This window comes from Musca autumnalis, unplaced genomic scaffold (genome assembly GCF_047663935.1).
Source record: "Musca autumnalis isolate F117 unplaced genomic scaffold, ASM4766393v1 scaffold_1, whole genome shotgun sequence".
Lineage (NCBI taxonomy): Eukaryota > Metazoa > Arthropoda > Insecta > Diptera > Muscidae > Musca > Musca autumnalis.
In genome coordinates this window covers 257,003,365-257,022,788 of record NW_027411644.1, presented here as the reverse complement: position 1 = coordinate 257,022,788, position 19,424 = coordinate 257,003,365, and positions in this window count along the sequence as shown.

The following is a 19,424-nucleotide window of genomic DNA, read 5'->3' as shown; positions in this document are numbered from 1 at the left end:
TATCGTATTATGGGGGCTATATCAACACGTGGACCTATATAAATATTGTATGGTAGAAATGTTTCTTAGCCTCTGGAAACACAAATACAAAGTTACAACCGATTCTTTGGTCAAATGGGTCTGATACATTCAAAATATATTAAAATGACGCGTACTTTATATGGTGCCTTATATGGGGGCTATACCAAAACTTGGACCTATATAACCCAACTTTGGTAGAAATGTTTCTTAGCCTCTGGAAACACAAATACAAAGTTACAACCGATTCTTTGGTCAAATGGGTCTGATACATTCAAAATATATTAAAATGACGCGTACTTTATATGGTGCCTTATATGGGGGCTATACCAAAACTTGGACCTATATAACCCAACTTTGGTAGGAATGTTTTTTGGCCTCTGGAGACACAAAGTACCAAATTACAACCAATTCGGTGGTAAAATGGGACAAATATCTTAAAAATTCCTTAAAACGACGACGCGTCACGCGTCATTTTGTATGGGGGCTATACGAAAGCGTGGACCTACATAGCCCGCTTTCAATACCAAAAGTCCTACGTACATATAATATATTTTCCCAAAGTTTCATCAACCTACGTCAATCCGTTCGGACGCTAGAGTGATTTCCACAGACGGACAGACGGACGGACATGGCTATATCGATGTAGAATTGCACGCTGATCAAGAATATATATACTTTGTGGGGTCTACTATGATTATTTCGAGTAGTTACAAACGTAGTGACAAACTTAATATACCCCCATCCTATGGTGGAGGGTATAAAAAAATTGCACAGTGGGCGTGGGTGCAATTTTCACGATTTAATATTTACAATAAAATTTTTCAACAACATTTGTCAATAAGTGTTTTTAACAAAAAAAATTAATAAAACGCTACATTTACTTACATTTGGTTTGTTTTATTTAGGAATTTATTAGGAATTTATCCTAAACATCTTAAATACTTCCTCGTTTTGCGATTTTAATAATGGTTTAGCAATCATTGTACCAGCATTAGTGCGTATTACTGGATGCTTTTTTGTACCCGCGATAAGTTTAGCCATTGCATATTTCAAATTTAAATCCTCTTTCGTATTTAAATATCCATCTTCTGAAGAAAATATCAGTTTAATATTTGGTCGATTATTTCGCTCGGATGTCCAGTCATATTTCAGTGAATTTTATCAGAGCAGGAGTAGCTGTCATCATTATAGTATTTAGGACCATGCCAAAATCATGGATGTTAGGACTCGTATGTCAGATATATATTCACTGGACAATAGCCGTAGACTATGCCCAAATTTTCACATACAATATCAGGAACCTACGACTTATCCCGATGACTTTATTTTAGTTTATAGTACTAAAATACGTAATTTTCCAAAGTCCGATCTGTTCAACAAAAGGGTAGTAACTCAAAATTTTGAAATTTTCACTTTTCATCAAAAAACGATACATAATAATCAACTCCACCTACTGCAAAAAAACTCCCATTGTTTTCTCTACTCTTTCGTCAAAAAATACCGATAAGTCAATTGTCATTTCTTCAGAATAACTACTCTGTACATCAATAAAATATATTTTGTGACCGCGGATAACGAAAATGTGAATAAAAACGGTAGAATATGGTCCTAAATTATATATAAAAAGCAAAAGCTCCGGGTGATATTAAATGATATAGCTACAAATTTCAGTTGTTCAGAGACTCATAATGAAATTTTATTTGGATTATTTCTTCTTTTGACACAATCCTCAAAAAGTGAAGTATTTTAGGAGATTTTAACTCAGTATGGAATAAATTTTAATTAAGAGTCTAAAAGTTTAACAAATAATTTCTACCTATAATATCTAATTTTGTAACTTCATTTTCTGAACAAAGTGTTTTACTTAGATACATAGTTTGTTTTGGGACTTATAGTGAAATTTTATGTAGAATATTTCTTCTTTTAACAACTTTCGTCTAAAACTAAATTTCATGTTACTTTCATGCATCAACACGAAAAAAAGAACAAAACTAATTTATTCAAAAAATATTTGGGTGTTTTGTTGGCAAACTTGATGTATATATTTTCTTGATATATATTGTAAATACATATTTCATTTATTCGGCGATTTATATTGAAATTTGATGGAGAATATTTTTGTCTTTGACGTCTTCTATCTAGAATGAAGTTTTGTGAGACAAAACTTAATAAACTCAGATAAAGTACAACATTAACCCTAAAACGTGATTTTACCTTTGGCAAATTCCTGGCGTTTAGGTACGATTTAGAGTTTTGGTGTATTCGGGGACCTATAGTAAAATTTTATGACAAATAATTTTGTACAATATTTTGATCTGATACGTTCTCATTTTAAAGGAGTTTTTAAACGTTTTTGAAAAAAATTACCAAAAAGACCCCTTTAGTGACTCACATGAGGGTTAATTTTTTTCATAAAAAGATACCTCGCATTGTTGTCAGTAATATTGCCAAAGACACTTAATACCTAAAATGCAGAGATTCCAAGGAATCTGCCACGCCTATTTAGGTTACATCTCGACGTAAACTTTCAGAACGCCGATACACATGTCTTCTTTTTTCGGTCCTCTTTCATAATCTGGCTAAATTATCTTGTAATTATTTTTTGTGTTGTACAGTGTTATTGTCCGGCTGGTACAATAATCCATTTTCAAAATCGAAAAATAATTCCTTTTCTATGATGTTTAGGATAAATTCCTAATAAAACAACAAAAATATTAAAAAAAATATATTTTTTTTATTTTTTGGTAAAATAAAAAATTATTCATATTGGTATAAAGGAAAAATTTTAATTGTATAATTATTCGAATCCCACTACCAAATAGGATTATTTTTTTGTAATTTATGTAATTAATCGTGGTTTAATACAAAAAAATTGAAGAAAATCGAGGAGTACAATCATTTATAAAAATTGATTTTAAATATTAAATCGATGTATATTTATGGATTTTAAGGAATTTTTCAAAGCACGGGAATGACGGTAGTCGCAAGGGGATTATATTTAAATATTAAGTTTAGTAAGATTCATTTGTCCTTTCATTGTTTTAATTAACTACAGCATTAACTTTGAAATTGGTCTATTTGGATATAGCTCCCAAATACAATTTAACACATTCACAGTGGTGTAGGGTATCAATAGTCGACATGATCTTTTCCTTATTGACTATTTATTTTTCCTCTGCATTTCCACTTTTTCTTTATGGTTCCATCTTGTATTTGATGGTTTGTTTAAAAATCCTATGATAAATTTATTTAATAATTATCATAGATTGAATAATCTTGAATTTACATTAATTATACGCACGGTAATGACGACACGGTAATGATGGAAACGTGAGTATTCTTGGATTTAAATGTCCAAATCTTATTTCTTTTTATAAAATTTAAAAAATTTAAATACAGACTAAAAAGGTTAACATTAGATCTGGCAAAAAATCGATGGCACTATCGATAATATCGATTGTTATTTAAAAATTCAATATCGATAGATAGTTTTTCCTATCGATATTATCGGAATAAAAACCCCTAACCTGAAATTCATTGAAATAAATAGAAATTTCGCTACTTTTCGGTTATGTGTGTGTGAGAAAGTAAGCCCGTAGTCACACGTACACATTTTTCGGTAAAGTAAAAAGTATTTTTTTTATTTTTTATAAAATAAAAGCAATTGTTTATTCTCCCTCACATTTCTGTGAACTACTTGTGAAAAATTTCAAGAAAATCATTGACATTTCCGCCATTTTCATTTCCAAATTAATGGTGACGACAACTTAACGATAATATCGATAGCAATCGATATATTAAAACATTATATCGAAAATATCTAATGTTGGGAATATCGATGGTTTGCCAGCTCTAGTTAACATACACATACCATTAATTTGGAAATTATAACATCAACGGAAAATATACTCACGGAATGACGAAATTTGTGGAACATGCACAAAAAACACTGAACACTTCAACAACTCTAACACAACTGACTACATTTTTCACTTCTGTCGATTATCTTTAAAACTAACGGGAATTGTCGTTACTTTGACAGATTACTTATAAACAAAAAACCGGGTTAAAGCATTTTTTCTTAATAAACACATTGACGCACGGGAATGACGAAAAAATTGGGACACGACTAAAATGTCTCAAAAACATAATTTAAAAAATAAAATTATATTTATGAAATCAAAATTGACTTGGTTCATTCTTCTAGAATAACTCGGCGTACTTCATTATACCCTACACCACTATGTGGGGAGGGTATTATAAGTTTGTTTTGGCCAAAAAGTTTGTAACGCATCGAAATAATGGTCGTAGACCCATACTGACTATATGTGTCCGTCCGTCCGTTTGTCCGTCTGTCCATCTAAACTTTGTAATCACGCTACAGGTCGCAATTTTGATCGGATCGTCACGAAATTTTGGATGTTGATGGGGATTCCGGAGGGGAAGAAGCCTATTGATTTTGGTGATGGTCGGCTAATATTTAGGGGTCGGAAAGGGCAAAAAACTTAGGTGGATAAAAAGACAACGTTTTTTCCAAAGCGAATATCTCAGCTTCTATATGGGGTATACCAAAAGCAAAACCTGACAATGAAAGTAGAAAATATCAACTTTCCAATGATGTAAAGTAGGTGCTCGTAGGTGATCAAACAATGAAGATATCACAATAGTAGCAAATAAACCCCCAATTTTCATTTTTGCGATTTTAATTATAATGACGAATATCACAGTTTTGGTTGGAAACTTTCCAAAAGCAAAGCCTGACTATGAAAGTAGAAGATCCCGTCTTTACATACTAGGTCGGGAGATATCGCAAAAGTCGGTAATACATCCCATTTTTCAATTTTTTTGGAAATCACCCTACAGGTCGCAATTTTGATCGGATCGTCACGAAATTTCGAGTGTTAGTGAGGATCTCACAGTAGAAGAAGCCTATTGATTTTGGTTATGGTCGGATAATATTTAGGGGTCGGAATGAGCAACAAATTTATTTGGAGAAAAAGTCAACATTTTATTCCAAAGCAAATATCTCAGAGTCTATAAGGGATATACAAAAAGCAAAAGCTGGCAATGAAAGTAGAAAATATCACCTTTACAACGATGTAACGTAGGTTGTCGTAGGTGGTCAAACAACAAAATATCGCAATAGTCGCTAATAGAACCCAACTTTTCATGTTTGCTATTTTAATAATAACGACGGATATCACACCTTTAGTTGGGTACCTTCTAAAAGAAAAGCCTGACTAAGAAAGTAGAAAATCGCATCTTTAAAATTTTGCAAAGTAGGTTGGCGTAGGTGGTCACATAATAGAGATATCGCAATAGTCGGCAATGCCTTTTTTCCACTTTTTCTGCAATCACACTACAGGTCGGAATTTTGATCGGATCATCACGAAATTTTCTCACAGATATAGAAGCCTATTGATGTTGGTGATGTCGATAGTAGTCAAATATAAAATTAAATATTAACTATTTTGGCTCAGTTCGCCTTAAGTCATTTGGTATAATAGGTAGATAGGTGAAATGTTTTCGAGTGAAAAGATTATGCACAGAGGTAGTGGTGTAGGGTATCACATAGTCGGCTCGTACCGACTATAGCCTTTTCTCACTTGTTTATGTATATAATAAATTAATGAATATCAGTTTTAATAAATTAATGAATATCAGTGTTTTTTTGAATACAAAATGTTTTGCACTTTGCGACCAATTTTTGGATATAAATATGTAAAATATTTTATTTTGTTTTTCGGACCTCGTTAAATTTTGTTTTACTTATTCCGTTTCTAAAAATTTAATTTTTTCAATACTTTTAACCCTAAATGCCTCGGGACACAGAAACTAGTGTTTTCGCAATATTCACCCATATATGAAATAGGGCGAAAATATATATTGGAGCTATATACAAATCCGAACAGATTTCAATGTAATTTGGTAAACTTATCTATATATCAAATTCCAAATTTGTGAGATTTTGAGCTATATCCAAATCACCGATTTGTTTATCGCGCCCAATACCTACGATATAGAGAAGTTTCACTGTAGTTTTATTATCCGCATCGATCTGTATGTAAAAATCAATAATTTTGACTCACCTGTTTTTTTTTTATAAATTTACCCATATCCATAAGTAATTCACCTCATACGAGTTTGTTTACCAACATATTGAACTTGCTCACAACTCTCATCCTTTCATCTTACTTTTTGTTTACATTCTCTTTGAGGTTATGCTTTCTAAACACTATTCACTTTAAAAAAAAACATACCGAAACACGACAAAACAATATCGTTTTTGGATTACTCAACAAAGGTACTACAATTACTTTTACACTACTTTGTTAACTTTAATCTTATAAAAATTTGTTATAGCAATTTCAAGAAAAACATTTTATTTGATAAATGATCTGTTCCAGAACTGCAAGAATCTACTATTTTCTACTATTTTTTCCGATAACATAAGGGAAAAAATGTTATCGTAGTAAAAAATAGTAGCTTCTTGCAGGTTCTGGAACAGAGCAAAAGTGTTTTGTTATTTTACTCCAAACTTTAAAGAAAAAATTCACACGTGAACCGTTTGAATAAACTGGACGAACTGAGGGCTGTGAGAACAAAGTACAGTTGTAAAAGAGAACATATGTAATTTTAGATGAGTACAAGCAATGTGGAGGGTATTGCCATTTGCAATAATAGACAATACATAAATTACTTATGTCTTGATTTACCCATGGGGGGAGGGGGTGGTTAGTACATTTGTACTAGGAGGGTACGAAAAGTATTACCGTTAGCTATTATCGTACTATTTACCACGAACATCCAACCGTCACCAAAGTGGGACCCCCTCTCGACAAGAAAAATTTCGTGTCGATCGTACAAAATTGTGATTACAAGGTTTGAACACGGTGAGCGAGCGCCTTTAAATTTAGATGTACAGACCGAGGGACGCACACACAGTAATGTGATTCGCTAACTAATTTTTTGAGTTACCGACAAAAATCATTAAAATTAAAATGCTTATATTCGCCATAATAAGGCAAAAGTAAAATGTTTATAATAATTTCGGTAACAAAAAGTGGCCGTAAAGTACTACCGGTAGGGTAGCTAGAGTGCTGTCAACTGTTATTTGAACTTTTCATTCATAATTTTGCCTTTTCTTTTACTATTTTTTTTTTGTCGGTAACTCAAAAAATGTGTTACAAAATTTCACTACAGATCGAATCAGCTCCTCGAAGCATTTATTTTGGTGCATATAAAGATTACGATTATAATTTCGACATAGTATATCCCACGAGGCCTGCTATTTAAGTTTCTGGCCTAATAACGTTAGGCAACAAAAAATTTCACTACAGATCGAATCAGCTCCTCGAAGCATTTATTATGTAGTTTTATTGTTTTCTAAAGTATTCTCCTACACGTAGCGTTGCCTAGACCAAAAACTTATGTAGTAGTCCTCGTAAAACTGCTAAAATAGCAGGTTTTGGAACATACCAAGTGCTTTGTAATATCCCCCACATTCTATAGCTTGGAATATTGTGGAATATTTTAATAAAACAAAAATCGTTATAGTTTTTAGAATAAATTTCTTTATTTTGTTATTTCATTTTCACTTTCATTTATTGATTTAGCTTGCATACATGCTATCTCTATGCCATGATCAGTTATCGGATGCTAGGGTCTTAATAATTGTTTTATTGTGTATCTGTGTGTGTATATACTATTTAGTTCTCATTGAAATTAATACGAATCCCTTTTTACATATCAATTAAATTAAATGTTTATATTATTTTTTGCATTAAATTTAGGTTTTCAGTTTTTGTGTGATTTTTATTTTATTTTCTTTATCATCCTTTTGTAATATTTATTATTATTAAATTTGTTTGCATTATAATTAAATTAAGTTTACAAATAGAATAAAACTTATAATTATGGTTACTAATATATTTAGTTTTTGTTTTTATTTACTAGTAATAATAATATTATTGTTATTACTCCTTTTTTCATATAAATTATATTTTAAATAATTTTTATATTAAGTCTTACCATAAACGTATTCTTTTTTATATAAGTTTGGCTATAAAAACGGATATTTAGCTAAATGAAATTTTGCAATTAGTTTCTGTACTGGAGGCATATATGCATTATTAAATTAAAATTTTATATGTATGTGTTTAGGATTTTCAGGGTATTTTGTATATGGGTTTACTTCACACTTGAAACATGTTTTTTTTTTCTTTTTTGTATTATTATTGACTTAAACATTAAGTTATACATTTTAATTAATTTAGCGTATTGTAAACATTCTAGTGTTTTGTGTCACTACAGTCGTTTATTAGGTCTAAGCACTGTTTCTGTATTACTTTAGTAATGAATATCTACAAGAATAAAATCATACTTCGAAGAATGTTTGGAGACTTTTACATACTGGAAAATCGTTTAGAATTTAAAAGTAAAAATTACACTGTGCGACAAAAAAAATGACAAGGAAAATCGAGTAGATTATGAAAGTAGAGCTAAAAATATGAGACACGTGTATCGGCGTTTTTAAAGTTTACGTCGGAAAGTAAACAAAATAGGCGGGACAAGTTCCGCCCATTTTTAAATTTTTCGAAATATTCGAGTTTGGATATCTTGGAATCCTTGCATTTCAGGTATATAGTGTCTTTGGCAACTTTACTCAGTAGGATGTGGGAAATATTTTGGTTAAAAATTTTAACCCTCATGCGGTTCATCAAAGGGGTCTTCTTGTCCTTTTTTCGAAAATCTTTCAAAAACTCATTAAAAATGTGATCGTATCAAATCCGAATATTCTACAAAATAAAATTTTACCATAGGTCTCAGAATACACCAAATCTGTAAGTCTTGTCTAATCGCCAGGAATCTCTAAAAATGAAAACACGTTTTAGGGTTAAATTCGGACTTCATCTGAGTTTATTCAAAATTGTCCCACAAAACATTAATTTTAGAGAGGTGATGTCAGAGACAAGAATAGTCTTCGTCAAATTTCACCATAGGTCATCAAAGAAATGAAATGTCTATTTACATTCTATAGCATGAAAATTCTGTATCAATTTTGCTGAAAAAACATGCAAATATTTCCCAATTTTTTTGATGAAAATTTCTTTGGTGGCATTTACGGAATTAACCCTAGCAATTGACATAAATAGCTGTATCAAGAATGACCATAACAAACAATTTTGTAGAATATTCGGATTTGATACGATCACATTTTTAATGAGTTTTTGAAATATTTTCGAAAAAAGGACAAAAAGACCCCTTTGTTAAACCGCATGAGGATTAAAATTTTTATCAAAAATATTTCCCACACCCACCTTAGTTAATTTACCAAAGACACTATATACCTGAAATGCAAAGATTCCAAGATATCTAAACCAATCTCGTGCTTTGATATTGTTAAAGTTACGAAGTTTTACGGCAATTCACACACACACGACCCGAATGCAACGAAAGAGCACACAAATGTTTTGATTTGTTTTTGTTTTGCAGCATGCATGTATACAACGTTACTAACACACTATCAAAAGTTGCAAATATTGAGCATTTTGTGTGCCCTCTTCTTGGTCGGCTATGATCTAAACTCGAATATTTCGAAAAATTTAAAAATGGGCGGAACTTGCCCCGCCTATTTTGGTTACTTTCCGACGTAAACTTTAAAAACCCCATATACGTGTCTCATATTTTTAGCTCTACTTTCATCAGGTACTCGGATTTTCCCATCATTTTGAAAAAAATTGAATTTTGTTGCACAGTGTTATTCGGCCCGATCGTGAGCTTCTTCTACCATTAAGATTCATGATCAGGCTTATTGATTTTTTTATTTATTTTGAATTATATTGCACTTTGTTATCTATACATTAAGACGTGTTTAACATGTCACTATGTAATATTTTCAACACAAAAAAGAAGGCTTCCCTGCAAGCAAAAACTATCGCGGAAGTGACTTAGGCGTGTCGCCCAGGGCGATGAAAACAGTCGCGGCGATAGTCGCAGAAGTCACCCCGAAGTGACCTCCGTTGTGAAGAAATGAACCACGCCGGCGTGTCGTCTTGGAAGTCACTCCAGCGCCACTTCTAGAAGATCATTTCCGCGATAGTTCTAAAAATTGAAAAAAAAAAATATTTTTATTCCATTTATTTTTATTTATTTTTTAATTTTTTTAATTTTATTCATTTTTTATTTTTCTTTGCAATTTCAGCCACATTAATTTTGTCATTTTAAAAATTTGATGTTTTGTTGCCTGACTTGGGAAGCGAACCCGGTCCCTCAGTGTGCAAAGCGACTATGCTTACCACTGCACCACCGCCTCATATAACAATCAGATAGAAAATGTTCTATATTTGTTCAAATGTGTTTAAACAGTAAATAAATATAAACAATCGCCTTGGAAGTCACTCAGAAGTGACTCCGAAGTCTCGCCATACGCGATAAAACGTAATCACAATAAGGCTATAGAAATTGTTTGTGTAATTCACCAACGATCTTCCTGGGGGTGTCTCCGGAGTGACCTCTTAGGCGAGGGAGTGCGAAACTCACTTCCAATTGCTTGCTATAATTATAGCAACTAAGTTATGCCCACATAATTCTGGTGTTTAGGTTAAATATCGAGTTCTTGTATATTCAGAGCAGAGCTGAGCAAAATCGAGAGAGAGGCAAATTTAAGAGAGAATTAATATTTAATTGTTCTTGATGTTTCATTACTTATTTCAACATTTTTTAAAAATTTATGTTGTCTAAAATCGTCTACAATGCAAATTATTAAAAAATATAAATAAAAAATTGCATAAACTTTTAATTGTTTATGGTTCACAAAAAACTAAGAGTACGTTTTCACAATTTGCCTGTGGGCTAGCACCATAGATGGGCAAAATTTCTCTTAAATAGAATTTAAGGGAAAATTAGAACGGGGTTTTTGTTAAAATTTCTTTGCCTTTTTAATATTTTTTAAACACAGACGGTATCTTAACAAGTCCAAAAAACTATTATAATAAAAACAAATTTGCAAAATTACTCGTAAATGTTTATTTATGTTGAAACAACGAAAAAGAGAAACAAAACATAGCAACGCTGGCGTGCAAGAAAGCCCATCTATGGCTAGCACACAGGCGTGCTCACCCCTAATTCAGAGACTGAATCAACCCGATCATGAATATCAACTCTCCGTGAGTTTTCTCACTCTCTCATTTAACCTGCAACGGCAGAGACACAAAACTCACAGGTTGTTTACATTTATGATCGGGCTGAATAAGATTTTTGGTCTGTCCCTGTACTTTTGAAAATGGTAAAAGTGACAAAAGTAGTAAAAGTTGTTAACTGCTCTCATATCAATTGTATGCGTTTTAAAGCAAAGGAAAGCTTTTCGAGTAAAAAGTGGTAAAATTTGAAGAACCTTGCACGTAAAGGAACAGAGCTTTTATGTCCGATATTTTTGTAGCATATACGAACTGGTTACAACACCTTTTTAAGGAAGTTTAACCCTTCAGTTAGAAGATATAGGGTACAAGTTCTCAACAGAAATGTTAAAACACAAGATAATCCTCCCGTTATTTTAATATTTTTTGTGTTGTCTAATATTATTCATGACATGCTATACATATTAACGCGTCCATTATTTCTTGTAAATCTCATTTGCGAAATTTATACGATATTTTTATAAGAGATTTCGTTTGTCTACAGTCAAATTTAGTTATCTCTCTTAGCCAATATAAATTTAAACATCAATTCAAAGTTAAATTATAATATTATATCTACAATTTCCAATAATTATTAGAGTATTTTCTTAATATTGAATTAAATGTGGGTCCCTAAGTAATGTAATTTTGTTTGACTTTTTCATATTACAATGCGTGGTGCTACAGTTTGAAGCTGAAGACAGATTTTTTTGGGGGAATATTAAATCATATTTGGAAAAGAAGTAATTATGCGTATCTAGAAAAATGTGTTATAAGTGTATATATATATATATATATATAGATACTATTGTTAATTACATTTAAATATTCTTACAAATATATTATATATTATTTATATACACCGTACATTCCATAAAAATTGTATTTGCAATGCTAATTATGAAGAATAGGGAGAAATGACTAAAATTAATAAAGAAAGTATTTATATTTTAAATAAAAATTGAATAAAGACAAGGTACCCTTATTTTGAACGAAAATCCCCGTGAATTTAGTCTTTCCACCATTTAAACTTAAAGTGGATAGTGGGCAAACTCAAGGGGAATTTGCGTTCAGAATAACCGCCTATATGTTGATAAAAACAAAGCAACAACAAAATTACAATGGACTTAAACTAGATTTAAGCCCAGAAGTGTACGGAAAAAATATAGAAAATCTTCGAACCCTAAGGGGTCGATTATGGATAGCAACCCAAGTCCAGTTACGTTGCTGACAGGAAATTTAATAACATAAATTTCAGTTTCCTCATTAAAATTCCTACTTTTTTAGAATTAAATGATTAACTTAAGGTTCAAAACACTGATATTGAATGAATTTGACAAACATTTCTGTCATTTCACTTAAGCTTCGTTCTAGAACTAAAAAGTTTTAACACATTTAACACATTTTGAACATTTTTCCCAAAATGCGTTCCCGTACACCAAAAAAGTTGCAAAATGTTCACTTCTCTTTGAACCAGTGTTAATCACCACTGGGCTCGCAAGCCGTGTCTGTGTGAACACACACAATATAAATTGTGGTGAGTTTCAACGATACTCTCAACACCGATCATCTTTGTTTTAGCAATGAATTGAAGCACACGATGTTTATCTAGAGCAGTGTTCACCAGCGAGCTGCTACTGAGAGCAAATTATCGTAACTTTCAATTCAAAACACACGGTAATGTATGCTCAGTTGCTCTCAGAACGGGCTCGCTGGTGAACACTGATCTAGAGATAATCTCGTGTGTGTGCCCAACACAAATGGAGCGGTTGCAATTGTAGTTGTTGCTGAACACTGCCAGTGTTAATCACCACTGGGCTCGCGAGCCGTGTCTGTGTGAACACACACAATCTAAATTGTGGTGAGTTTCAACGATACTCTCAACACCGATCATCTTTGTTTTAGCAATGAATTAACGCACACGATGTTTATCTAGAGAGGGTTAGATAATCTCGTATGTGTGCCCAACACAAATGGAGCGGTTGCAATTGTAGTTGTTGCTGAACACTGCTTTGAACCAAAATGGCGCTAAATACCTTTCTCTTTAGAAACTTTTTACATAGACAAAAAAATTATAGACGAAGAAATACTCAATGTTGCCGCTGTCAAGTTACTCAAATCCGAAAACTCAAAAAAGTTCGAAGACGTTTTTTGGGGAAAATGACAATATTTTCTTGGATATTTTTGTCTGAGGATATTGTTCCCATCAAAAACTAACCCCATGTAACCTTTTGCCAGAACAAAATATTTATGAACTTGTGTTTTTTGGCATTTTATTTTGAGTTTCTTTTTCAGCACACTCAATTCGAACATACTCGGCGAGAGCAATCCGTCGTCTATGTTTTCATTAGTCTATGCTTTTTACACGACAAATTTTGGGCGAGCAAAAATGTGCAACATGTTTGCCGGCTTCTGATTTGTTGATTCGCCGACTTTGACATTTGTTCCAGTTTTTTGACGTTTCAGCCATTTTTCCCGTACATTTTGGAAAAATGTGTAATGGGTACTTTACACGGTATGTTTTTTACATATGAGTTGTCACTTCTCCCATACAAAATGTATATGCAAAGTGACAACTCATAAGTTTGTCACTACGTTTGTAACTACTCGAAATAATCATTGTAGACCCCACAAAGTATATATATTCTTGATCAGCGTGCAATTCTACATCGATATAGCCATGTCCGTCCGTCTGTCCGTCTGTCCGTCTGTGGAAATCACTCTAGCGTCTGAACGGATTGGCGTAGGTTGATGAAATTTTGGGAAAATATGTTATATTTACGTAGGACTTTTGGTATTGAAAGCGGGCAATGTAGGTCCACGCTTTCGTATAGCCCCCATACAAAATGACGCGTGACGCGTCCTCGTTTTAAGGAATTTTTAAGATATTTGGCGCATTTTACCACCGAATTGGTTGTAATTTGGTACTTTGTGTCTCCAGAGACCAAAAAATATTCCTATCAAAGTTGGGTTATATAGGTCCACGTTTTGGTATAGCCCCCATATAAGGCCCCATATAAAGTACGCGTCATTTTAATATATTTTGAATGTATTAGACCCATTTGACCACAGAATTGGTTGTAATTTGGTAGTTTGTGTCTTCAGAGGCCAGAAAACATTCCTACCAAAGTTGGGTTATATAGGTCCACGTTTTGGTATAGTCCCCACATAAGACCCCTTAAAAACTACGCGTCATTATACCCTATACCACAATGTGGAAAAGGGTATAATAAGTTTGTTTTCCCAAAAATTCATGTAACGCCGCGAAATATTCGTCGTAGACCCCTCATGTGGTATACCAAACTTCATATCTCGACGAGATAAAGCGATTTAGCTATGTGTGTCCGTCCGTCCGTCCGTCTGTCCGTCCATTAAAAATTGTAATCAAGCTACAGGCCGCAATTATGGACCGATTGTCACGAAATTTAGTATGAAGGTCGGGGTTGTACCAGAATAGAACTGATTAGTTTTTGGCGATGATCGTGAAATATTAAAGGGATGAAATGGACCAAAAACAAAATTTTTGGTCGATTTTGTAGCCGCTCTGTAGGTCGCAATAATAGTTCGATCGCCGCGAAATTTTACACAAAAGTTAAGTTTATGATGGAGAAGGCGTGTGAAAAGCAACATGAATATCGGATAATATTTAGCGGGTTAAATGGACCAAAACTTTTGTGTGAAAATTGGTAAAATTTGTAATGTACAGGTTATATTTATCCATGGAGGAAATATTGCAAATCTATAGTGGTATAGGGTATCACATGGTCGGCCCTGTCCGACTATAGCCTGCTCTTACTTGTTTTAATATATTTTGAATGTATTAGACCCATTTGACTAAAAAATCGGTTGTAACTTCGTATTTTGTGTTTCCAGAGGCTAAGAAACATTTCTACCATAAAATGTTTATATAGGTCCACGTGTTGATATAGCCCCCATAGTACAATATCTAACGATTTTCGATATTTTGAACGTTTTAGCCTCATTATCACACCGATATGGCTGAAATTTGGTATTTAGTCTTCTTTAGGCGTATAAAACTTTCCCCCAGAAATTTGTAGGTATAGGTCCACGCCATCATATAGCCCCCATAGAACGGTACCTTCCGAATTTTGGTATTTTGTAGGTTGTGGCCACATTAATCCACCGAAATGGCTGAAATTTGTGGTGGAGGGTATAAAAAGTTCGGTCCGACCGAACTTAACGCTTTTCTTACTTGTTTCAATTAACGGCTACTCCCATCATCGTTGTAAATATTGTATGATTACGAGGGTATACAGAGATTAGGGGTAACGAGATAGCTAAATCTTCAAAAAGTACATTAGGGAGCAAATTACGGTAACCTTAGATAATACCATTCCATTAAAAGCGGCTCGTCTACAGCTAAAGAAAGGCATGGGCAAAGAATGCCCATGTATTACTCTGGAATAATAAAGTGAAGGTAAAACAATACACAAAAATCCTATGAGGAAACCCAGACGAGGACAAAACAAATGACCCATCATTAAGAAATGAGTAAAAATGGCATCAGTAGACTGCCAGGCATCCTTACGGGACACCAAACACACCTGCTCAAAATAGGTTGTGCAGAATATAGAGCATGCGGAGAAGACGACGAAAAGTTGGAACACAATCTCTGTCATTGCCCAGCATACGCGACCCTAAAAAGCGAACTCCTGGAAAATGACACAATACAAGAACTCAACCAAATTAGGGCAAACGAGTTTAAAAACAATAGGCCTAAGTGATTTATTTGTATCGCCCCTCTTCTCAACTTAACCTAAGTTTTTCAGCGCTTTTGGACCATTATAGTAACACAAAAAACATTATTTCGCTTAAAATATGAGCACAAGGGGTACGTTTGTCAAAAATTTCAAAACTATCCTCAATTGAACTGCACATTTGTGAGGGAGATACCCGAAGGTGTTGTGCGATCTTCGAATTGATGATGATAACTGGACACTCACTTCCCAAGTTATCACTTTCAACAGTTGTTGTTGTAACAGTATTTGATATGCTGTTATGTTCGTTTTTCTGCTTAATCTGGCTCTATCTCCAGTTCTTGGAATGTGACTGCACCGATGAAGTTAGTTGAGTAGGTCTGACAGGGCAGTTGAAAAGGTGCAGTGTGCCGTGCGGGTCTGTGCCGCATGCTTGGTGTCATCGATCCTTGTCCTATAGGAATTTACATGCCTTCACCATCCCGAGCGTAGTTGAGTCAAAACTACTCCGGTTCTTCGTGGCAACTGACGCTTGTCAGCCGCGGTAGATAGGGGATCTTCTACGAGTCCTGCGTGACCACGTGTAAATCAACAAAGTTTCTTTATCTGCACCCAAGTGCTGCCGGCTAGGGACTTGAGGACCTTGTTCCTATATTTCAGCTTGTCGCAGATTACTGTGACATGTGTGGACAACATGCGGTCGAATGTGACCCCTGGAATTTTGGGCAGTTTGTGGTTGAAATTTTGCTACCATCGACCATGACATTCAACTCTGCCGTCCATGTGGTGAACAAAGTGACCGTAGATTTAATGAAGTATATTTGCGTATTCCGTGGAAAAAGATCAGTCAATAGGAGTTCGGATCGTACAATCATCCGCATACGATAAGATTTCAATACAGGATAGGTAGAGGTTTAATAGTTTCGGAGATATCACCCCATTTTGGGAACTCCTTGTTTCACTCTACGGGAATTCGACTTCTTGTTGCTGAATTCCACGTACGACTGGCGACCACACATATAATTGATTAAGGGATTGATTATGTATTGCCACTAAACTTGAGTTGCGTGATCAATTGCCAGCGCGACTGAGATGAAATGTTGTATTATTGATGTCAACCCAACTGGATGGTCGATAAACGTGTTATCGATCAGTGTTTTTTTTAAACTTGTGAACTCTATATTCAGTCCAAAACATACAATTCGCAAAAAAAAAACTATTTTAAAATGATAAGTTCAGCGGAATTATTTTTTGATGATGAACAAAATGTACAAGACGTTACACATATTAGTAGACATTTGAGGGACAAGTCGAATCCATTGGAATTGCCATCTGCAGTGTAAGTTTATGCTTATGTTGGAAAGATCTGTATAATCTGTAAATTATATTAGGTTTAGGTGCCTTAAAGGATTACTTTTAAAAGTGTGCACTGCCTTGAGACTTTTTGCGGAGGGAAGTTTCCAAAAGTCCCATGACGCAATGATTACAATTGCATGGCTCAATCTACATTGTCGAACTTGATAGAGGACAAATTGTGCCAAATTGGATCGTTTCGAAGTTGACGGAGGAGAAAAAAGACAAAATAAAAGTCAATGATTTGTGCTATAAATGCTAGTTGCCAAGCTTAGCCTTAGTCCACCCACTAAAATAACATTCTAATATGCCTGATGATCGGACTTAACCACCCGTGAAACTTAGCATAATGGTTGAATGTTGGGGGCGGACATCGGTGGATTCCTAATTTTTCAATGTACTCTTAGGTCATAACAGCTCAACGCGAAAGAGAATTAATACAAAAATCATTTTTATTCCAAAACGAAATTCCTAGGTGTAGTAGGCTGTATAGATGGAACACATGTGCACATAGGATTTGCACTCAATTTATCAGGTATGGAAATCGATTCGACTCGTTTTCCCATAAATCGAAATCGTATATTTTGAATTCTTGCGAATATTTTATTGAAATTGAAGGTAGATTTTAAAATATTATTCAAATAAGGGGAGTTTGCGAAGCAAAACTGCATATAACATCAACTACACCCCTAATATATACCATTTCGATTCTGCAAATCGAGGCGATCCGGTTTTCATCACATACATGAATATTTTAAACTGTTGTTTTGTCGTTATTTTCACCATATTTTTGATACACAAAATTATTTAATGCTGCAAAGAATCAACAATTATTAAGAAATTGTTTATTTTCCTTTCTATTTTACTTCTTGTTTCTTTGAAAATGTTAACTGAAAATAGGTGGTTGCTTAAAAATTAGCCGCTTCGTCAACTGAGATTCGCAATTTCAGTTGAAAGTTGCCATACATAAAGTAATTTTGACGACTGCCAATGCCACTCACACATATGCAGTGAATAATGCATCTAAAGAAGTACAACTCTCAAGACGAACAAGAGTTGTATTAGCTACCACGACAAATTCTTCCTTCCAGAAAATTCTGCTGTCAACAAATAGAGAATTGACATCAACCCATTGCAAATTGCATAGAATCGCACTAAAAGACAAGGAAATTTTTGTTTGTTTTTTATATATTATTTTATTTGTTTTAAAGTTTCAATTTCAATATTGTTGTTGTTTGTTTTTTATTATTGTTTAATTGTATATATAATTAAAACCACATTATTTTAGACTTGCTGAGAGAGAGAGGAAAAATATATAAACAAAACTAACACAAAATTTTCAAAAAAATAAACGGGAATTAATATAGAATCAAAACAAATAATCTCTACTTCTACGTTAGATGGGGGGCTTGGTTGGTTGGTAGACTTAAAATTTCCTTTGCTAATATTTTCCGCTGGTTCCATTCTACCATTTAAATATTGATTTTAAACATTTTTTGTATAAGCATTGAAGAAAAGAATTGTTTTTTTCACATTTTTTTATTTGTATATATAAATACCATAAATTTATAGTGAAAGCATTTTGGGTATTGTTTTCATTTTTTTAATTTTAATTTTAAGCATTTGTGTTGTGTTCTTGATTTTATTACAAAACCCAAAATACTTTTGTTGGTTTTTTTGCAATGTTTTCTTCTTTGTTTGTTGTTATTATATTTATATAAAGTTTTGCTTGCTTGTATATAATGATGTTTGTTGTTGTCTAGTAAATAGTAGTAGTTTTGGTTTTGTTGTTCCTTTTTTCCCACATTGTTGTTGTTGTGTTTTGTAGTATGTAGTTAAAGAAGTTTTTGTTGTTGTTTAACTAAGTGTAAAATTTTCTTTTTTTAGTAATTTTTCTTAAATGTTTGCAATTTTTCCCAAGAGCTTTTGTTTGTTTTTTTTAGAATTGTTTATTGGTTTTTTTTGTTTTTCTTCTCCTTCTTTTTTAATTTATAATCTAATATTAATTAATAATAATAATGATAATTAATTACATTAAAAAGAGCTTTGTTTGCATCATTTCCATTTTCTTGTTTTTCTTCATCTTCTTCTTCTTCTTCTAATTGTTTTATTTTCATTATATAAACATTTAAAAACTATATTAAAAAATAAATCG